Source organism: Rhipicephalus microplus, chromosome 4, assembly GCF_043290135.1.
Source record: "Rhipicephalus microplus isolate Deutch F79 chromosome 4, USDA_Rmic, whole genome shotgun sequence".
In the NCBI taxonomy this organism is placed as follows: Eukaryota; Metazoa; Arthropoda; class Arachnida; order Ixodida; family Ixodidae; genus Rhipicephalus; species Rhipicephalus microplus.
The window spans coordinates 69,966,885-69,984,319 of NC_134703.1; the positions used below are offsets into that span (position 1 = coordinate 69,966,885).

General features: G+C 46.8%; 2 protein-coding genes across 4 annotated transcripts in view; one reads left to right on the plus strand and one right to left on the minus strand.

Annotated features, from left to right (window-relative positions):
* timeout (circadian regulator timeout) overlaps positions 1 to 17,435 on the minus strand; it is a 318,914-nt gene that overhangs the window by 160,176 nt on the left and 141,303 nt on the right. The gene's annotated exons all lie outside the window — the stretch shown is intronic.
* Positions 1 to 17,435, plus strand: part of LOC119172098 (uncharacterized) — a 252,954-nt gene that overhangs the window by 154,579 nt on the left and 80,940 nt on the right. For 2 of the 3 annotated variants that reach the window (XM_075892932.1, XM_075892931.1), the window contains exon 2: positions 154 to 203. The exons of the other annotated variant lie outside the window; for it this stretch is intronic. The gene's annotated coding sequence lies outside the window, so the exon portion shown is untranslated. The remainder of the gene's footprint in view (positions 1 to 153; positions 204 to 17,435) is intronic. 3 annotated transcript variants of the gene reach the window in all.

Here is a 17,435-nt window from a genome sequence, read left to right on the forward strand (position 1 = left end):
TCTTTTTCGCACATGATGCGTATTCACATATCTATGCTGATATGCCTTTCCCCCAATATAATGCCCTCGTAGTTAAGACATATGTCGTGGTATGAATAATAATAATAATAATAATAATAATAATAATAATAAATACTCTATTTCTATTGACAGATTCCATTCGCTCCTAGGGCAACGTCTCCGGGCGCGACGTGGATTTCACGGTAAGTACCCCATCCCTACCAAAAAAAAAAAACGAATACATGTAAGAATAGCAGCATAAAAGCTATCATCAAATATCGCGCAAAGTTTTTCTATAACATCTTGAAAAAAAAAACGAGAATCAGGAGACGTAAGTAATTCTAAACACCCGCTACCGATTAAATCCGATAAGCAAGCCAAGAGCTTCTTCGCCGCAGGCACCGTTAACAGAAACGGGAGCTGCACAGGTAATTGTGCAAAAGCTGGATCGAAGTGCTTCATTTTCGTCGCAATTATTTTCGAGAAAAAAAAAAGGACAAGAAAACGACCGGAGCTAAGCGAACAGCGAAACGCGGGCGGATCCGGCTATCACAACCGAAAACACGTCGGCGCCTAATTAATCTTCGCCGGTGCAAGAATAAGGATAACGAAATCAACAGCGAGCGACCGAGAAAGATAGCGTGAAAGCTTCCTGCACCGAAAGAGTGTAGAAGAACAAGAAGAAGATTCAAAACGTGCAAGACCCAGGAAGGCAGGAGAACGAAGAAATCTTCTTCAATAAGGTTGTTTCACTCGCTCACTCGACAGCCGCCCATCCCGTCGCAATAACACCTTCCCTCTTTCCCTCTTCGCTATTTCCTTCTACACTTCATCACATTGAAGGCGTACGCCTGGTGAGAAGCTTATATAGCATTTTAATTTACGTACTTTCTTACCACGTGTCTTGTTTTATATAAAATACAAACGCCAGCGCTAATTAACTGACCCTGTATCGGTAGAATCGATAGACGATGGCAGCAAAGAAAGAACAACAGCTGCGAAAATAGTGGTAGCGCTAGGACGGGGCGTACTTCAAAGGAAGGTAAAGTGCAGCGTCAGAGTCAATTTATTGCCTCATTACACAGCTACATAAGCGTCCGGCAAAATGCCAAGTCATGCGCGTTAAATAAAACTAACACAGTATAAAAAAGTGTGCACCCGTACAATAAAGAAATATTACGTTTGACTGCTATAGTTCTAAGACACCTATTCCAGGACACTATACTGGCGCGGTATTGCGCAAACTCCATAGTAGTTCCTGGGCCTCGCCTCCAGCGTGTAACAGTTGAAAACTGAGCTTTATAAGCTGTAACATAAATTCCGTAATTCGCTCACTTCAGTTATCGAACTCTACGAGATAGCAATACTCGAAACTAACTTCGACGACCAACTTAGTCTATATTGCTATTCTGGCTAAACAAAAACTGTCGCCACTATAGCCCTGCTATAGCGAAATTCCCCAGCCAGCAGTTCCTGAACACTCCTTTGCCCGCTATACAAAACCCACTACCGTCACTATAAAATACTAATCGTCGGGATTTAACGTCCCAAAACGGCGAAATCATTATGAGCACACCGTAAAGGAGGGCTCCAGAAATTTCGACCGGCTCGGGTTCCTTTACCATCAACATAGACACCTTCCTCCTTTATGTTATCAATGTTCAGCATGCTTGAATAGACGTACATACCAGCATTCATTTCCGGTGAGCAAATCATGCGCGGAAAACTATCATATGATTGTAATTAGATTTCACGCTCTCGAGGAAGGAGGCAGCGATGTTCCTCTCACAATCCGTCCACACCACATATGCGCCCCGGTCTATGAGAAGCCACTGTTATACAAAATAACGTTACAATAACCATTTCGACTTTCTGCCAACACGAAGACAAGAAAAAAAAATAAAGTGAAAACGAAAGCGCGAGCACAGACACAAGCACACGGCACGAAAGTGCTAAAAGGACTTCACCGAAGGCACCGTTACGATAATCGCGCAACGTAACCAACGAGAGCTGAAATGTGAAAGCAAGACACTGCAGATGACGGGGACAAGAATAGGCTCCGGCTACGATTGTACAAAACAAAAAAGAAAGCTACACGAGAAGTAGACGCGTGAGAAGAGTCAAAAAGTGCGCGCGCAGTCATCGGCAGCAGCGATGCGCACCGAGAAACACGGTGCTCGAGATGGCAGCGCGGAGACTGGGTGTAATGAGCTCCTCGCCGGCCGTGTACGCGAGGAGCGTCCTTCTCCACGTGAATGAGAAAATACGAGGAGGGCATCGTTAAAAGCTCGTTACGGGCAGCGGGCGGAAAAGGTGCGGAACAAAAGGCGGCGACTTAACCCCCGCCCCTCGTTTAGGACTCCGAGCGCGACGAAATGTGAAGAGGCGGCCGTCTACACAGTCGAAGGGGAGACGCTACGGTCGCCCAGGGTGTCTCCTAGATCGATTTGGGAAATGTACCGATACGAGGTATGATGCTACACAGAGCAGAGGCTGCACTGATAGAGCAACGACTGGAGGCCGAGAGCCAAAGATAATGTACATGCAATGCAATACGCCTTATAAACTCGAAAAAGAGAACTATTTGTTCTCGCATTAACGAGAGGCATAATACAAAGTCACGAAGCCTTTTTTTTTTTTTCACCTCAATCCCCTTTCCCGGAATCCAGCGCACTCTACACTCCTTCTAAAGAATAAAAGGATTTTTTTGAAGCTAAATAGCTAGTTATTTTGCGACTATAGGACTGAGTCTCGAGATAATCTTTTTCCGATACGTATATTTAGTTTGTCTCAACAGTAAAATACAGTATGAGAAAGAGAAACATCGTTAACTGTGAACTAGAGCGGGAACGGTACATACACTTTTAAAACGTTTGTCGCGGGGTAGATCGCGACGGTTTCTCCCTAATGGGGACCGCTTTTCAAGGAAGCGGCGCGGCGTGCGAAATTTAAAAAAAAAACAAAATGGGGAGGGGTTTTCGGAAGTGAAGCTGTATGTATACTCGGTGGATGCAATAATCTTATAACTTGGGTGTTCGCTTGAAACAGAGCCACCACGATAGCTTTTGCCGTATTCATTGTATTCCCGCGCACCTATGTGAGCAAATGTGCGGAACACTGGCTGAAAAGAGCACCACTAGCTGAAAAAAATAAAAGACACTGAAAAAGAAACAACTGTCACATTGCCCCCCCCCCCCACTTTTTTTTTGCTATTTGCGAAACACATAAGGCCCAATGTAGTACCAATTGAACCGATGAAGACTATCAAGCATACACCAGCGCGAAAACGACAGGCCAAAATGGAAGTAAACAGACTGTGCCTTTCGTCTGCTTCTATGGCGTTATTGCAATCTAAGCCGTGTTGCACAATATTGCAAAACTTCTGCGCCATGGGAACGTTCCTAATGCCGCATTCTGAAATTACACTTTATTTCAAGCCATATTACCTCACTAGAACGACTGACGTCTTCTTAACGTCTTTCGGAGACGCACCGGAGGAAAGGCTGTTAGCGTGTCGGATTTGTTCACGAGAGGCGTCACCTTATATAGACTCGGCCACGTCAAGTCGTGGCCTCAAGCTGAGATCCGTTTCTGAACGCGGAGGTTATCAACTAAACGCAGCTGCCACCCTGCGTGCCAGCTCGCTGAGTCTTGTCGCTCCAGAGCTGGGAATAACACCACGTTAATATTAATTGTTGGGGTTTAACATTCCAAAACCACGATATGGTTATGGGAGACGCCGTAGTGAAGGGAGTCGGAAGTTTCGACCACCTGGGGTTCTTTAAAATGCACCTATATTTAAGCGCACGAGCCTCAAGGATTTGCGCCTCCATCGGAAATGCCGGGATTCGACGCCGCGACCCAAAGTGGGCAGTCTGTCTTCACATCTTCACACAGATAATCAGTGAAGGCGTTATTGAACTTTTTGCGTGGTAGTGGCCTATTGAATAAGCTATAGCCCCCAGCTCACTTTTTTTTCTTTTCTCTTTCGCGCGTCTATTTCACTCTTCGCTTTCTTTCCCATCTTTATTTCTCATTCTCCCTTCCCTTAGTGCAGGGTAGCAAACCGGATGCTCCGATTTCTGGTTAACCTCCCTGCCTATCCCTCATTTTATTATCTCTCTCTCTCTCTGGCCGGTAATAATACAACATTATTCGAAAAGTTTTGACGATCACACTGAAACAATCTGCGTAGGGCGAACGCAGCACGCTTAACAAAGACAGGGCATCAAAGGCAGATGCACTTTAAAATGTCAAACTTCGGCAGCTCGATGAGCATTGAGATTTCGGCCGACTCGGGCTCCCTAGGGCGTGGTTTTGGTAGAATCATGTATTCTTACAAGCATCCAAATAGAGAACTACCCAATACTGCAAGACAAGAGCCACGTATATTCAAGATGACGTTATGCAGGTAAGTCAGTCAATCTGGCGACTGCTGCTGCTGTATAATACCTTGCTTTAGAATTCCTTTTGTTGTCCTGTGTTCTCGCTATAAATTGTTATATAGCCCCCTAACACGATACTTTTACTTGAAGCCATTGAGAAATTACAAAAAAGGGGCAATCCATCAATAAATCAACTAAAGAAAGAAAGAAAGAAAGAAAGAAAGAAAGAAAGAAAGAAAGAAAGAAAGAAAGAAAGAAAGAAAGAAAGAAAGAAAGAAAGAAAGAAAGAAAGAAAGAAAGAAAGAAAGAAGGGCAAACTTGTCTGCTCTTGGCCCAGAGAAACAGCGAGTCAACAAAAAATCTAAGAAACCGAGATCGATTACGCCATTTGTTTTCTTTTAGTGACCTTCGTATGCGAGGCTAAAAACAGATCTCGACTGAGCACCGCAAAAACTGCGGTACACAATTCCAGCGACGACAGCGTGTCGCCGCGCGACGGAAGTGGCGGCAGACCAAGTAAGAAGGAAGGGGTAAGCCAGAGGAAGCGGAAGCAGTGACCGATGGCGATCTCGAAGCTCGATCGATGCGCCCTTACCGACGGAGGATGGGAAGCTGCCAAGGACCCGAACGATGGTTAGCTTGCACACGTCGCTTCCATGAATTTGTATAACTCGCCGTCCCCTTTCTTCATCAGGCGGGCTAGTGTCGTACAAATTTCTTCCATCGGATAAGCTTAAATATGACACTATAGCGCTCACGTGTATACATATTAAACCTCATAACGCCATTAAAAGCATGTCCAGGATATAGCGGCGATTGCAGCACTGCAACTTGCAGCCAGATTCAGTCGAAGAAGGTGGAAGGTCGGGGCGATCTGCCTATTCATTGCAAGAAAGTTGATTGATTTATTGCTTGATTGATTGATTGGTTGATTGATTGATTGATTGGTGACACGGTCTCGACAAACACGGCTGGTGCTGTCTCTAAAGTGAACACAACGCAAAAGAAAAGCAACTGAGAAGCATGCCACCCACTGCGATGGGTGACTTTCAGTGCCTCTTGTTCTGCGCTGCGTTAATAAGTTGATTCTAATTGGTTATTTCCTTTATAACTGTTATGTCCGAACGTTGCAAACAACGACCACAGAGTGTCGATAACTGCCGCCGATGTTGTTGTGGCCATTTGTTTTACCTCCAGCCATTTGGTGTATGTGTCAACAACCACCAGGAATGAACATAATTCGATAGGTCCAGCAAAGTCAATGTGCAGGGTGTGCCAAGGCGTTTCTGGTCTTTCCAATTTCGGTATAGGAGCTCTTGGTGGGCCTCTGTGGTTGCACTGGCAAAATTGGCAATCGTGAACTGTTGATTCAATGTCGCGGTCGATACCCGGCCACCGCATGTAACTTCTGGCGCACTTCTTCATGGCAACAGTGCCTCGATGACCTGCGTGGACAAGCGACATGGCTTGTTCGCGAAGTGCCGCAGCAATCACCAATTTTGATCCCAAGGTGACGCAGCCGCGATGAGAGCTCAACTCCGTAGCTCGCTTGCGGTAAGTGTTGAAGTGTTCACCCAATAGCTTGTGCGCGTTGTCTCCCTGTATAGCTGCGTAGACTTCCTTCAAGACCATGCACTCCTGCGATGTTGCCGCTACTGTGTCAGCCGTTACCGGAGTGTTCGGCAGCGCTTCGAATATGAGTAAATGTAAAAAGGTTTAACCATTCGAAGTCGCCTATGCATTTTCACTACCATTCCAGGAGCACGCGTATGAGACGACGACAACCCCGGACATAACAATAACGAAACTAAGTTTCCACGAATTTTTCTGCGAAGTCAAGCTACAAGATATTTCACATATGACTGTAATGAGTGCCCGTATTCAAACGGGCTTCGTTCATCAATCACACTCCAAGTTAATTTGTGCCAAGTGAAGACGTCGCCAGACAGTATGAATTCGGAGCCGTCCCCGTAAGCTGGCCCTCCATATCGTTGACACGAAGTTGCCCCCTATGCGATCCCTGCGGTCCCGGCGCCGGGCAAAGTTCAGAGTAAACACCGTGCGCTTCGGTGCCGCAGAAAGAACGGCTCCTTTGCCATGGTTGACCCTGAAGAAACCTCGGGAGAGGGCCGCGATATTTCAATGAAGCTGACGTGGAGCTCGAGGCAGTCGAACCTTGGTTCGGGCGAAAGGAAGACGCAGACTCACTCCGTCTCGACAGAGCCTTTTTCGGCTACGCTCTCGTCCCTGGTGTCAAGTCACTCCCCCGGCTACGCCCCGAAGGCTCCAGCAAGTGTTGATCACACTTGCTGGAGCCACCGAGGCGAAGCCGGGGGAGCGACTTGAACCATCAGAGTAGGAGGAGAGGTTGGCATTAGAAAATAGCACAACTTTCACCCACACCTCTCCTCTTCATCCTCTGTCTTCTTTTTTTTTTTAATTTCATAGCGCTGAAGCAAGTTTGCCGCTCAGAACCTGGTGTAGCACCATGGCGATCACCGCTTTTTTGCAAGATACCCTACGCCAAGATCAAAATTACCCTACTTTACCTTACACAACATTTTTATGATCTGCAGGACCTACCCATTTTTTATTTTTTTATTTTTTTACATATGAAACTCTATTTAAGCGCGACTGTGCCACGCATTGATGAACTGTCCAAAATGAAGTGATGTGGCACGTTTCGTTGATGTTTTTGGTAGCAATAAAAGGCACCTGTTTCACGCTACAGTTGTGTTAATTTGCCAACGCGTCCCCCTCCTTCCCCTCCGCTGCAAGGGGTCCCCCATCCCTTCCACCAGTCCACGAAGGGTCCCCGACACATCCATGCCTGAGAACCATTGTTCTATAGCATAGTAGTTTGCAAAGAGAAGCATTTGTGCAGCATGAATATATTTCATTGCGTGGAAGGGTCAATGGCTGTACGCATGTACTACTGGGGCGCCGAAGTAGACGCCTGCCGAAGTAAGCAGCCCCATATCGTCGGCAGAGGCCTTTTTCGTGCATAGCATCACCTTTTGAGCGCAGCCTAAGAAACACTAGGGGCTTCGGAATTGCGTATATGTGTATATTCTAGTGAACCTCCTAAAGCTTACGTATTGATGTGGCACCTCATATATGCGTAATATCTGCTTCTTCATCAATAATGTTCATAAGTATGAACCCAGCCACCAGTTCAACATGGCTGGGCGTTCAGCACGTGCTTAATCTTTGGCCGGGTGGCTCAATCATGCGACAGACAGACAAATGCAAAACCAAAGCGAGAGAACTAGGCCAATAAAAACACAGGGCACATTAATTGTTGACTTGTAATAATTCCAACACACAGTTAAAGAGCAGGATTTCTCCCACGCTTTCCTTAGAAAAATTGCCTGGTGGATTCATTTGGCTGAGTCTAACAAAGAAACTAGTCACTATAACAAAATGTCCCTCCTTCGTTCAAATCAGAGGCAAGTCTTGTCGTGTCTCGTCTTATTTATACTCCTAGTAGGGTCCACAGGTCCACACAAAGGGTAATACAACTACGACTGTACGTTACCTGCACTAATAAGCTATCCATTACTGAGAATGAAGTGTCTCCGTCGAGACTCGCACTGGACAGTGCACTAGTCCTTCCAGCCTCTGCAGAAAAATTAATCTGAAAGTTCACACACAGTTACAATGTGACATTTGCTCAGTCATATGGCCCCGATGCGCGAACAGGCTTATCCAAACTTCTATAAGCCTTACTGAATCGATGGGAATTCTGATTCGGAAGCAGAGCTGCCGACGGCGATGTAAAGCGCTAAACAAAATCGAGCCGACGGCGGAGTTTATTAAACACTTCAGTAATCCTTCGAATTCATCGCAAAACTCGGCAAAAAAAAAAGAACGCAAGTGAAGCACGGGAAAATGACACCAGCTCGCGAATGGGCACTTCATTTTTTTTTTCCGTTTAACAAGAAATCAAGAGTTTTAAAGAGAATCGCGACACTAGCAGAAGCGTCTTCAAGTACATTCGCGTGGTAGTGGCGACGAATGGCCACCAAAAAGCTGCACTGCTGCTCGAAAACCTATACACGAACGAAAGAGCGGCCGCATTGCACAAGCACTTCGGCCATTCTCTCGTCGCTCACCCACACTGTGCGTGGCCGGAAATAAACCCGGATAACAACAGCACACAACAGACGAAAACGAGTTAGACGGTATAGATCGAGTGGAGCGATGCCACATCTGCCACACAGTGGCTGCGGCGGCTGCGGCGCAGGCAATAATCAAGTTGGGCGGCGAGGCCGGCACACCGCGCGCTAATAAATGAAGCCCGGAATGCGAGGGCCACACCCCCCCCCCCCCTCTACCCAGATTCACATCGGCAGCAAGGCCACAACGGCGTGGCGTGGTATGGCGGGAAAACGAGAACCCAGGAGGACGCGTGGTTCCAGCTGGCCTCATCGGGAGACGCCGCCAGAGCAGCAAACAGGAAATGAAGGGACAAAGAAGCGCCACGCACCGGAAGGATGCGGAGACGTTCGGCGGAGCGTGCCAGTTTCGTCCCCAACATTGCTCTGTCACTTCCGCCCGCGGGCACGGCGGCAAATTGCAGTGACCCCATAGGAAAAAAAGCTATACCCGCAGTGAATGTCCCCTTCTCTTCTCTTTTCTTTTCTTTTTCTAGGACAATGTCTTTCGATGCCCCAACACCCGGTAGAGTATAGGAGACAGAACACGGCACACAAGACAGGCGCATACATGGCCCTTCCGCGAGTCTTCTGGGTTAGTATACGTTGCTGCCAACATTTAACCACGGATTTTACCTACATGCCGTATTTACTTTCACGCAACCAGCTCTGACTACTGTCGGCTAATATTGGCTCTCAATCCGTTAACGACAGCTAGTGCTTGCTGACTTCAGCGAAGGTTAGCGATACGAACGTATCACGGTGACGTGGTGCTCAGACCCTAGTATTATCCTCTTGTATCACTGCAACGACCGCCACTTTGTGATCAAATGATACTCCATCATGTCGCCTCACACCCACTACTGAGAGCGTTGAACTCTCCCCTGAGTAGAACTTTCCCACTGCAACTTGTTTTGTTTCTTGTTTTTCATTTAGTGTTCCGGATGCATGTTACTCGGTAGAGCTCTTAATTGTTTTTTTTTTCTCCCGCGTTATATTTTTAGGGGCGAAGCTCTTTATAGCGGCACCCGTTCGTCCCTCATAGTCGTAGTAGTAGTCGTAGTGTGTAACAAGTCTTACATTTTGACCTCCAAGGTAGTGCCGGTGAGAGATTTCTTCTGTGCGTTGTTGAACAATAAAAAATTAGCAGCATGTGCGTTAACTAAAAGCCGAATTCTCCTGCCTCTCATTACTCCTTAGCAGCCATTGGCATGTACACTGAGCACTATCTGACAAGAAAGGGTTGCTACGTTACACTCGCTGGGTGTAACCTCCTTGGTTTTAGAAAGCTTTAGCAAGCATTGGGCCGCAGTGCCATCAATACAGTGAACTAGTATATACCATGAACTCGAGGTAGTGAAAGGTGGGAAGTAGACACGAAGCGCGAGCCGTAAGAAAGTGTGCGTCTGCCTCCTCTCCTTCAGTCTTGGAATGTCCGCTGGATGGCGGTGCATATGCGGAATATATGATGAAAAGATGCGAGATGGTGGTACTTGGAGTGTTGAATAGAGGACGAACGGACACACAAACAGATGCATGGACGAACGCAGGTACGGACGCACAGATGGACGTGCGGACGCACGAACAGACGCACGCACGGACGGGCGAATGGACGCACGGACGGTCACACAGACGGACGCATGGACGGACGGAAGCAAGAACGAATGGACGGACGGATGCTTCACCCCACTCTCCATCATTCACTCTGTGGATATGCTGCCATTTTTTTTTTAGTCCAGTTCTCCGATTTTTGGTGTAGGCATCGCCTTCCTTGCGCAACCGCAACACTTCCCGCCTGATGTTATGCATACTCTGAAAGCTTAGTAACAGAAGGCGACAAAAGCACTGTTGAAATTCCTAGACGACACGGACTTGAACAAGCGGCTGTAACAGCCATGTCACCCACCACGAAAACAAGACTGGACTACGACTGAGGGTGCGCGCGTGCGCTGCCTAATGTGCTGTGTTTAGCTCTCTTCCCTCTCTCCTCAATATAATTCATCTCCCCCATCCCCCTCCTAATGTGCTGTGTTTATCTCTCTTCCTTCTCTCCTCTCTATTATTCATCTCCCCCACCCCCTTCTACGCGCAGGGTAGCAAACCGGCTGCCTATAGACTGGTTAACCTCCCTGCCGTTCTTTTCCTCCTACTTTCCTTCCTGCAAGCTCAGCCGTTTGCCGCCACCATAAAAGTAAAATAGGATCTTCACAACACTGCGAAAGACTGCGCCAGACCACTCTTCTATGCTGAACAAACAAACAAACACCAAAGATAAAGGTGCGATAGGTCAACCCCACGACCTGCAGACGCCAGACACACATCTACACCAACAACATGCGCAACAGGGTACTAGTTATATAAATAAACTGGGATTGATTACCTGTGTGTCGAGATGGTATTAATATTCGTGTCACATATGTCCTCCCTTTTGTCCAAGTGTGCCAGGCTACAAAGCAAGGAACTCGTGCGCTATTGTTGACCAGCAGTTCACAATACAAGCTTTACTTTAGGAAACAAGCACTAACAAGATCGCAGACAGTAAAATAAAAATAAAAAACTAAGCAATAAAGTGGGACAAGTAGTGAAAAAAGGTAGTTGGGAGGGCAAACACATGCGGCAGGTCACGGGAATTTAATTTTGGCCGACCGCTTCGGCTAATGAATAAAGAACCAGAACGCGTGTGCGCAGGCCAGCACAAAACGCTCGCGTGAGGATTTATACGCTTATCGCGGGCACTGCATTTAAGTTCTGCTAAAACTCTCTAGAAAACGAGCCTCCATCAAAAAAAAAAAATCCGAAAACGCACCACAGAGAAAAATGCAACCAAGAAAAGATAGAGAGAGAGAGAACAGTGGAAGAAGCGCTTATACGCATTCATTATTTTTTACGAGAACAAAAATAAAATCGACATTATAGGAGCACGGGGGTACGCATGGTGGGTGATATACAGGGAAAAAGAAGAAGGCATTGGAAAAAAAAAACAAGAAACACGCTGAGCAAGGGCGAGTACGTTACAGCGAGAAGCACTTTGTTCGCTGGCGTGTGAAGCTGGTTTCACTCTAAGAGCTCCCAAATTATCCTCGGAAGAAACGGGAGCAGAGTAAAAGAAGAAGAACGAAGGAGACAAGGCAGGCGTGCAAATACTCGTTCCGAGTCTTGCAGTGAAGCTTAAGAACAAAGCACCAGCATTCTTTTCACCCTAGAGAACGGGAAAATGGCGCAGTCAACGTTCTCTCTGGCAAACAAGACGTCACACCCTTTCTTGGCAAGGCCTCACAAAAAACTCGGCCGGCTTTCACGACGTTCGCAGCTTCTTTAACGTATAACGAGTCTCATTTAAGCCACACACACCAAAAAATTACGTCATCTCCCAGCCAACCGTGTGTTCAAGCATCCACCTGACACATTTCGTTTAAAACTCACTGTTAAACAAATAGGCGCCGCTTCAAAATGTGCCCCAACGCATTACACTCAGTGACACCGCCTCGACCGAACCAAGCCTGACGGTGCACAACACTTAAGTTGCCCGGAATAGACGACGAAGCTGGCGGTGATGGCGGTTCCATCGTGAATTTTTCATGCACTCAGTTACGCCAACGCATCCATTATTCACGACAAAAGAAAGCGGCGCACCCTCCACACGCGCGCTTCGTGTTGAGCCCTGAGCGACAAAGGTGGCAAGAAAATGGGCCGACCACGGCGCCACGTGGAATTCGTCCTCGGCGTTAATAATTTTTTTAAGTGCCCCGGAGTTAAACAAGAGACTTCGGTTTGAAAAAAAAAAGGAATGTTATTCGTGCAAACTAAAGTTCTCATCGTTGAAGACACGAGACACCAGACTTACTCAACTGCAACAGGGAGAGACACTACTGAACCCTCAACAGAGTTGAATTAGGCGGAGGGCAGGGAGGAAGATCGCGCGCACCAGCGCCCGAGGGAACGCGTCCAGGAGGGACAGCCTGCGTCTGGCCTTGAGGATGGGTCACTGCGTTACGTTGGCAACGTCCAATTACGTATTCGTGTGCACACGCCAACGTGATCAGGCGGGAAAGAGGAGCTGTCTAATGAAAAAACTGGGGAGGGTGCGGACAGAGCCGCAGCACGCCGAACTAAATAGGAAACAAAAATTAAAACGAGAGGTGGCGCAAGAAATCTTTGGCGAGCGGCGGCGGCGGAGGCGGGCTTTAACGCAATTCGCACGCGCGCCGTTTGAGAAGTAAACAAGCCGGACATCGCGCCTGCAGCATCTGGCGTTTTTTGAGGTGAGACGTGCGACGAAGAAGAGGAAATGAATCTCGCAGAAGCAAAAGCACAGTCGCCGAAGTTTGAGCGTACACAAAGGTTTCGTAAGTGACGCTGAAAAACAAACAAAATGGGGTGAAGAAACAAATAAAGAGTTGCGGAACGCTTAAGTTTAACGAGTTCGCGTCCCGTGGGATTGCAGAGCCAGGCGCAGCGGCAGAAGAGCGAATCGACGTCGACGCACACCGAGGCGACGGAAGCCGCTGAAAGGAAGCGCAGTAACGAGCTCTGGAGCGCGGCGCCTGTTATTCCCAACGCAATCTGCAGCGTTATGTACGGCCGCGACACCACGCGACATACGACGTCAGCGACGGCGTCGTTTATAAAGACGGCACGAAAGGAAAGCGTGGAAGAGCAAGCGACGGAGCGCCGCTTCGGTTGTGTTTACACAGGCTGTGTCACCACGGCAGCACTTCTTTCTTCCTCTTCGCGATGCTACAATGCGTAAAGAGTTGAACAATTAGGACCTCCGTCGCAGCTGTTATTCACCGTTAGAAGTGTGGAAAAGAAAGAGAGAGCCTAAAGAAAGCTGTGACGGGTTGCTCGAAGGTTTCAGTTGTGCAGCGCTCAGATAACAACGCGCAAATAAAGAAAAGATTGCCCTCGTATCAGCGTGGTTCACTGCAAAACGAGACTTCCAAGCACTTTTAAAACTTCATATGCAACGTACAATCTGAATCCATAAGTCATTAAACCTTGAGTGTTCTTCCACTTCTTTACTATTGTAGCACGTAAGGAGAGTAACAATGGCAGAACACAAGAAAACTCGAGTGCCGAGTATTAGACGCCCGTTACGAACCTTACGGTTGTCAAAGTTCAAAGGAATTTCTTTCTACAACGTACCACAGATCATGAACGTTGTGCTACATATAGAACGTACAATTTTTCTTTCTTAATTATTACTTTATTTCAGCACATCAACGTTGAAACACGCCCCGCCGCGGTGGTCTGGTGGCTATAGGTACTCGGCTGCCAACCCGCAGGTCTCGGGATCAAATCCCGGCTGCGGCGGCTGCATTTTACGATGGAGGCCGAAATGCTGCAGGCCCATGTGCTCAGATGTGGGTGCACGTTAAAGAACCCTAGGTGGCGAAAATTTCCGGAGCCCTCCACCACGGCGTCTTTCATAATCATGTGGTGTTTTTGGGACGTTAAACCCCATTTATAAATGAAACGTTGAAAGACCAGCGTAGTAGAGGCAAGGAGGATGACGCGCATTGCGATAAGCGGCACAGGCTGCAATCGATCGTGCAGCGTGCTAGACTCAGCGCACAATGCTTGTGTACCTGTATTGCATGTGTACCTGTATTGCATGTGTACATTTATACTCCGTCTTCTTGGAAGTCGCCGCGCGCAATATCAGCCCTATATCGATTGATTGATTTTGTGGGGTTTAACGTCCCAAAACCACGATATGATTATGAGAGACGCCGTAGTGGAGGGCTCCGGAAATTTTGACCACCTGGGGTTCTTTAACGTGCACCCAAATCTGAGCACACGGGCCTACAACATTTCCGCCTCCATCAGCCCTATATCGAGGCTACGCGCAACGCTCAATGCTTTTTTGAATAATGTCCAAAAGCAAGTACACAAAAATACATACAAATAGACATAAAAGCAAATACATAAAAACTGTTTGGACTAATAGCATTTTCAGCTAGTACACGGTCGATTCAACATGTCATCGGGGTACATGCTTGGGAAAACTCGATGAGATTAGCAAAAAAAGATAGTTCGAGACTCCTGATGACACGCTTTAAGCGTCACTGTTCCAGCTCTTAATTGTGCGACAAACTTGCCGAGAGATAATCTTTACAGCCAAGTGGTACGAAAAGCATTAACGAAGGGTGGACATAAGCTCTTAGAATTAAAAAGTGCGGTCACAGATTACTGTAACGACAACTAATAGAACCCGACAAGTCGTAAGGAGCAGAGCCGAAAATGAATTTTTTTATGAGTTATGCGTTGGCACCCAAAGCTATTATCAAATTTTAGATTTTCCGTTTATCTCGACATATACGCTAAACAAGCCTACAGGCGATATCGACCGGCTGCACGATCCTTGGGACAGCTACAACTGCACTATACATGCTCGCTTTGCCCTGGTTACTCGGCATGCAAGGCTAGGACTGCACTGCACCCACCATTCCCGAAGCTTTATATACTCGCTCTATCGATATATACCAGTCGGACCATAATGCAGCTAAGGCTACAAGTTCCTTTCGCCGGCTGCCTATATGCCACACGCACGCCGTATAGTTCCAAACCCACAGCTTCACAACACACACTGGAAGAAGGCAGATTCCAAATATACGAAAGCGGGCAGATCGGTGTCCGAATGAAACACGTTTCCTTTATGCAATACTCCCAAACTGCGGCCCTCGCGGAGAGGATTCTAAATCTTCACTTACTTCCCTGAATAAGCGAGCAAGATCTAAGAATTCCACTTTTTTTTTCCCCTCGGCTAAACTGAGCGGCCAGAAGAGTACGGCGTGAGCCGGTGCGCTTATATGCAAGGTTTCCCGAAAATCTCCTCCGCTTGCACGGGACACACGCGCAATGCTTCCGCGAGCGGAAGCTGTGTTTCTTCCAAATCTCCAGGCCTAGATCGCGCCCTCTCGCTTTTCGGTAGTTCAAGAAAACTTCCTTAGGCGCCCCCTTACGACCTCGAAGCGATTACCGCTCTGAGAACGGACTGCTGCGCATACCGCCCTGGACTGCTCAAGCTGAAATTAAATAAATATATATATATATATATATATATATATATATATATATATATATATATATATAAAGAGAGGGAAACAGAAGGTTGGGCGATAGTGTGCGCCTCGCACGAAGGCATTACGGTCAATGAACGCCAGCAGAAACACACAGGAGAAAGAAATTAATAAAGACGGCAGCCATAAAACGGCCGCCCGAACCAATACGTCCGTTCCCGAACTTATACCCGCGACAGCAGCGCGCCAACACGGAGCGCCCAAATATGGCTCCGGCAGTGCGTCGGACATTTCCAATTAGGAAAATGACCGCGCGCGCGCTGGCTCCCTCCCTGGTAAGGGTTTAATTTTACGACTCCAGAACTCATCGCTTTCATTCTATATCTTCTCCCTCCTCCTTGTTTTTTTTCTAGTTTTTTTTTTTTCAAAAATCCGAGTTGAATTTTCGCCTGCTATCCATTATAAGCTTTTTCTGTCCTACACGGGTCCCAAGAATTCTATTTCACTAGGCCCCCGACCCACTTCGCTTTCTCGTCCGCTTTAATCCAGAAACACGCACATTCTGGCTCTGCTCTAATCTTGCTCCTCACGACACCCACGTTATGACTCGTTGTCGCGGATTCGGGCAGCCTCCTCTTCACTCCCACCCTTTCCCTTAATGTTCACCAGCAAGCAAAGTTAGCTGGACCCTCCTTTCCACCACACTAGCGTGTTTACTTTTATATATACTCTCGCTTCTCTAAACATCGTTCCGGTGTCACTATGGGTCGTTTCTTTTCTCAATTTTCTAATCCACTCCGCCTCGTTTATAGCAATTAGCGATAGACGTTACGCGTTCACAGCTCCCTCTGCGATATTTTCGGCGCTTCCATCCCGTTCATTTCCACATAACTTTATTTCTTTCGTGCTTCGGAGCCCAAATTTCGTAATTGAAACCAGAAGCATGCCACTGCAAACAGCAGCTAGCAGCCTAAAGCGAAGTCAGATAACAGCACAGCGGGGAATAAATGAAAAGAAAGAAAGAAAGAAAGAAAGAAAAAAGAAAGAAAGAAAGAAAGAAAGAAAGAAAGAAAGAAAGAAAGAAAGAAAGAAAGAAAGAAAGAAAGAAAGAAAGAAAGAAAGAAAGAAAGAAAGAAAGAAAGAAAAATTCATAGCGGTGTTGCGAATGCTGCAGGAAGAACGAGCAGTTCCAGCCCTGTGCTATGATAATGAATGCCAGGAAAGCGACGCCACGCGAAACTTCGCATGTCAGGCTTATCGTTGAGCCACCAGATTAGCAGTGATTAAGAATTTAAACATCGCATTAAATTGAAATTCAGCCCAACGGTAGGTGCTGTCGAAAGGCACTACACATACGAAGGAAAAATGTTTCTGTATTGCGAGAGAAGAAAGCTACAACAATAAAACAGCGATAAAATTATCTTTTAAATTCAATCACACGTTTTAAAAATTAATGCAAATCAATAAAAATGCAATACGGGCAGTGTGAACAGCCCGAATGAACTTCGCATTCGGTAATTAGGGATAGTAAAAGGGCACCGATTATGCAAGGCCACGTCTTGCGATTCTTGCCTCTAAACCATCAGGGAGAAAGCACGTAGAGGTATAATATGGCCATGTGTTATTAATTATGACTCCATAACGTCCCCATGAACGCAATGAAAAACAAAACAAACGCAATTGAATTGAAAACGAGAGCTTACCTCCGCCATTTCGAAGAATAAGCAGAAATTCAAAACAAAAAATTGCAAAGAAATATGTATATTTTAAAAAGCAAGCTCTATCTAGAAACGTAAACACTGATGCGCATTGCATTTTTTATAAACTCACACTGCGCCTCAGCGAGAACAGCGCCTCTAATAGGGAGCCTT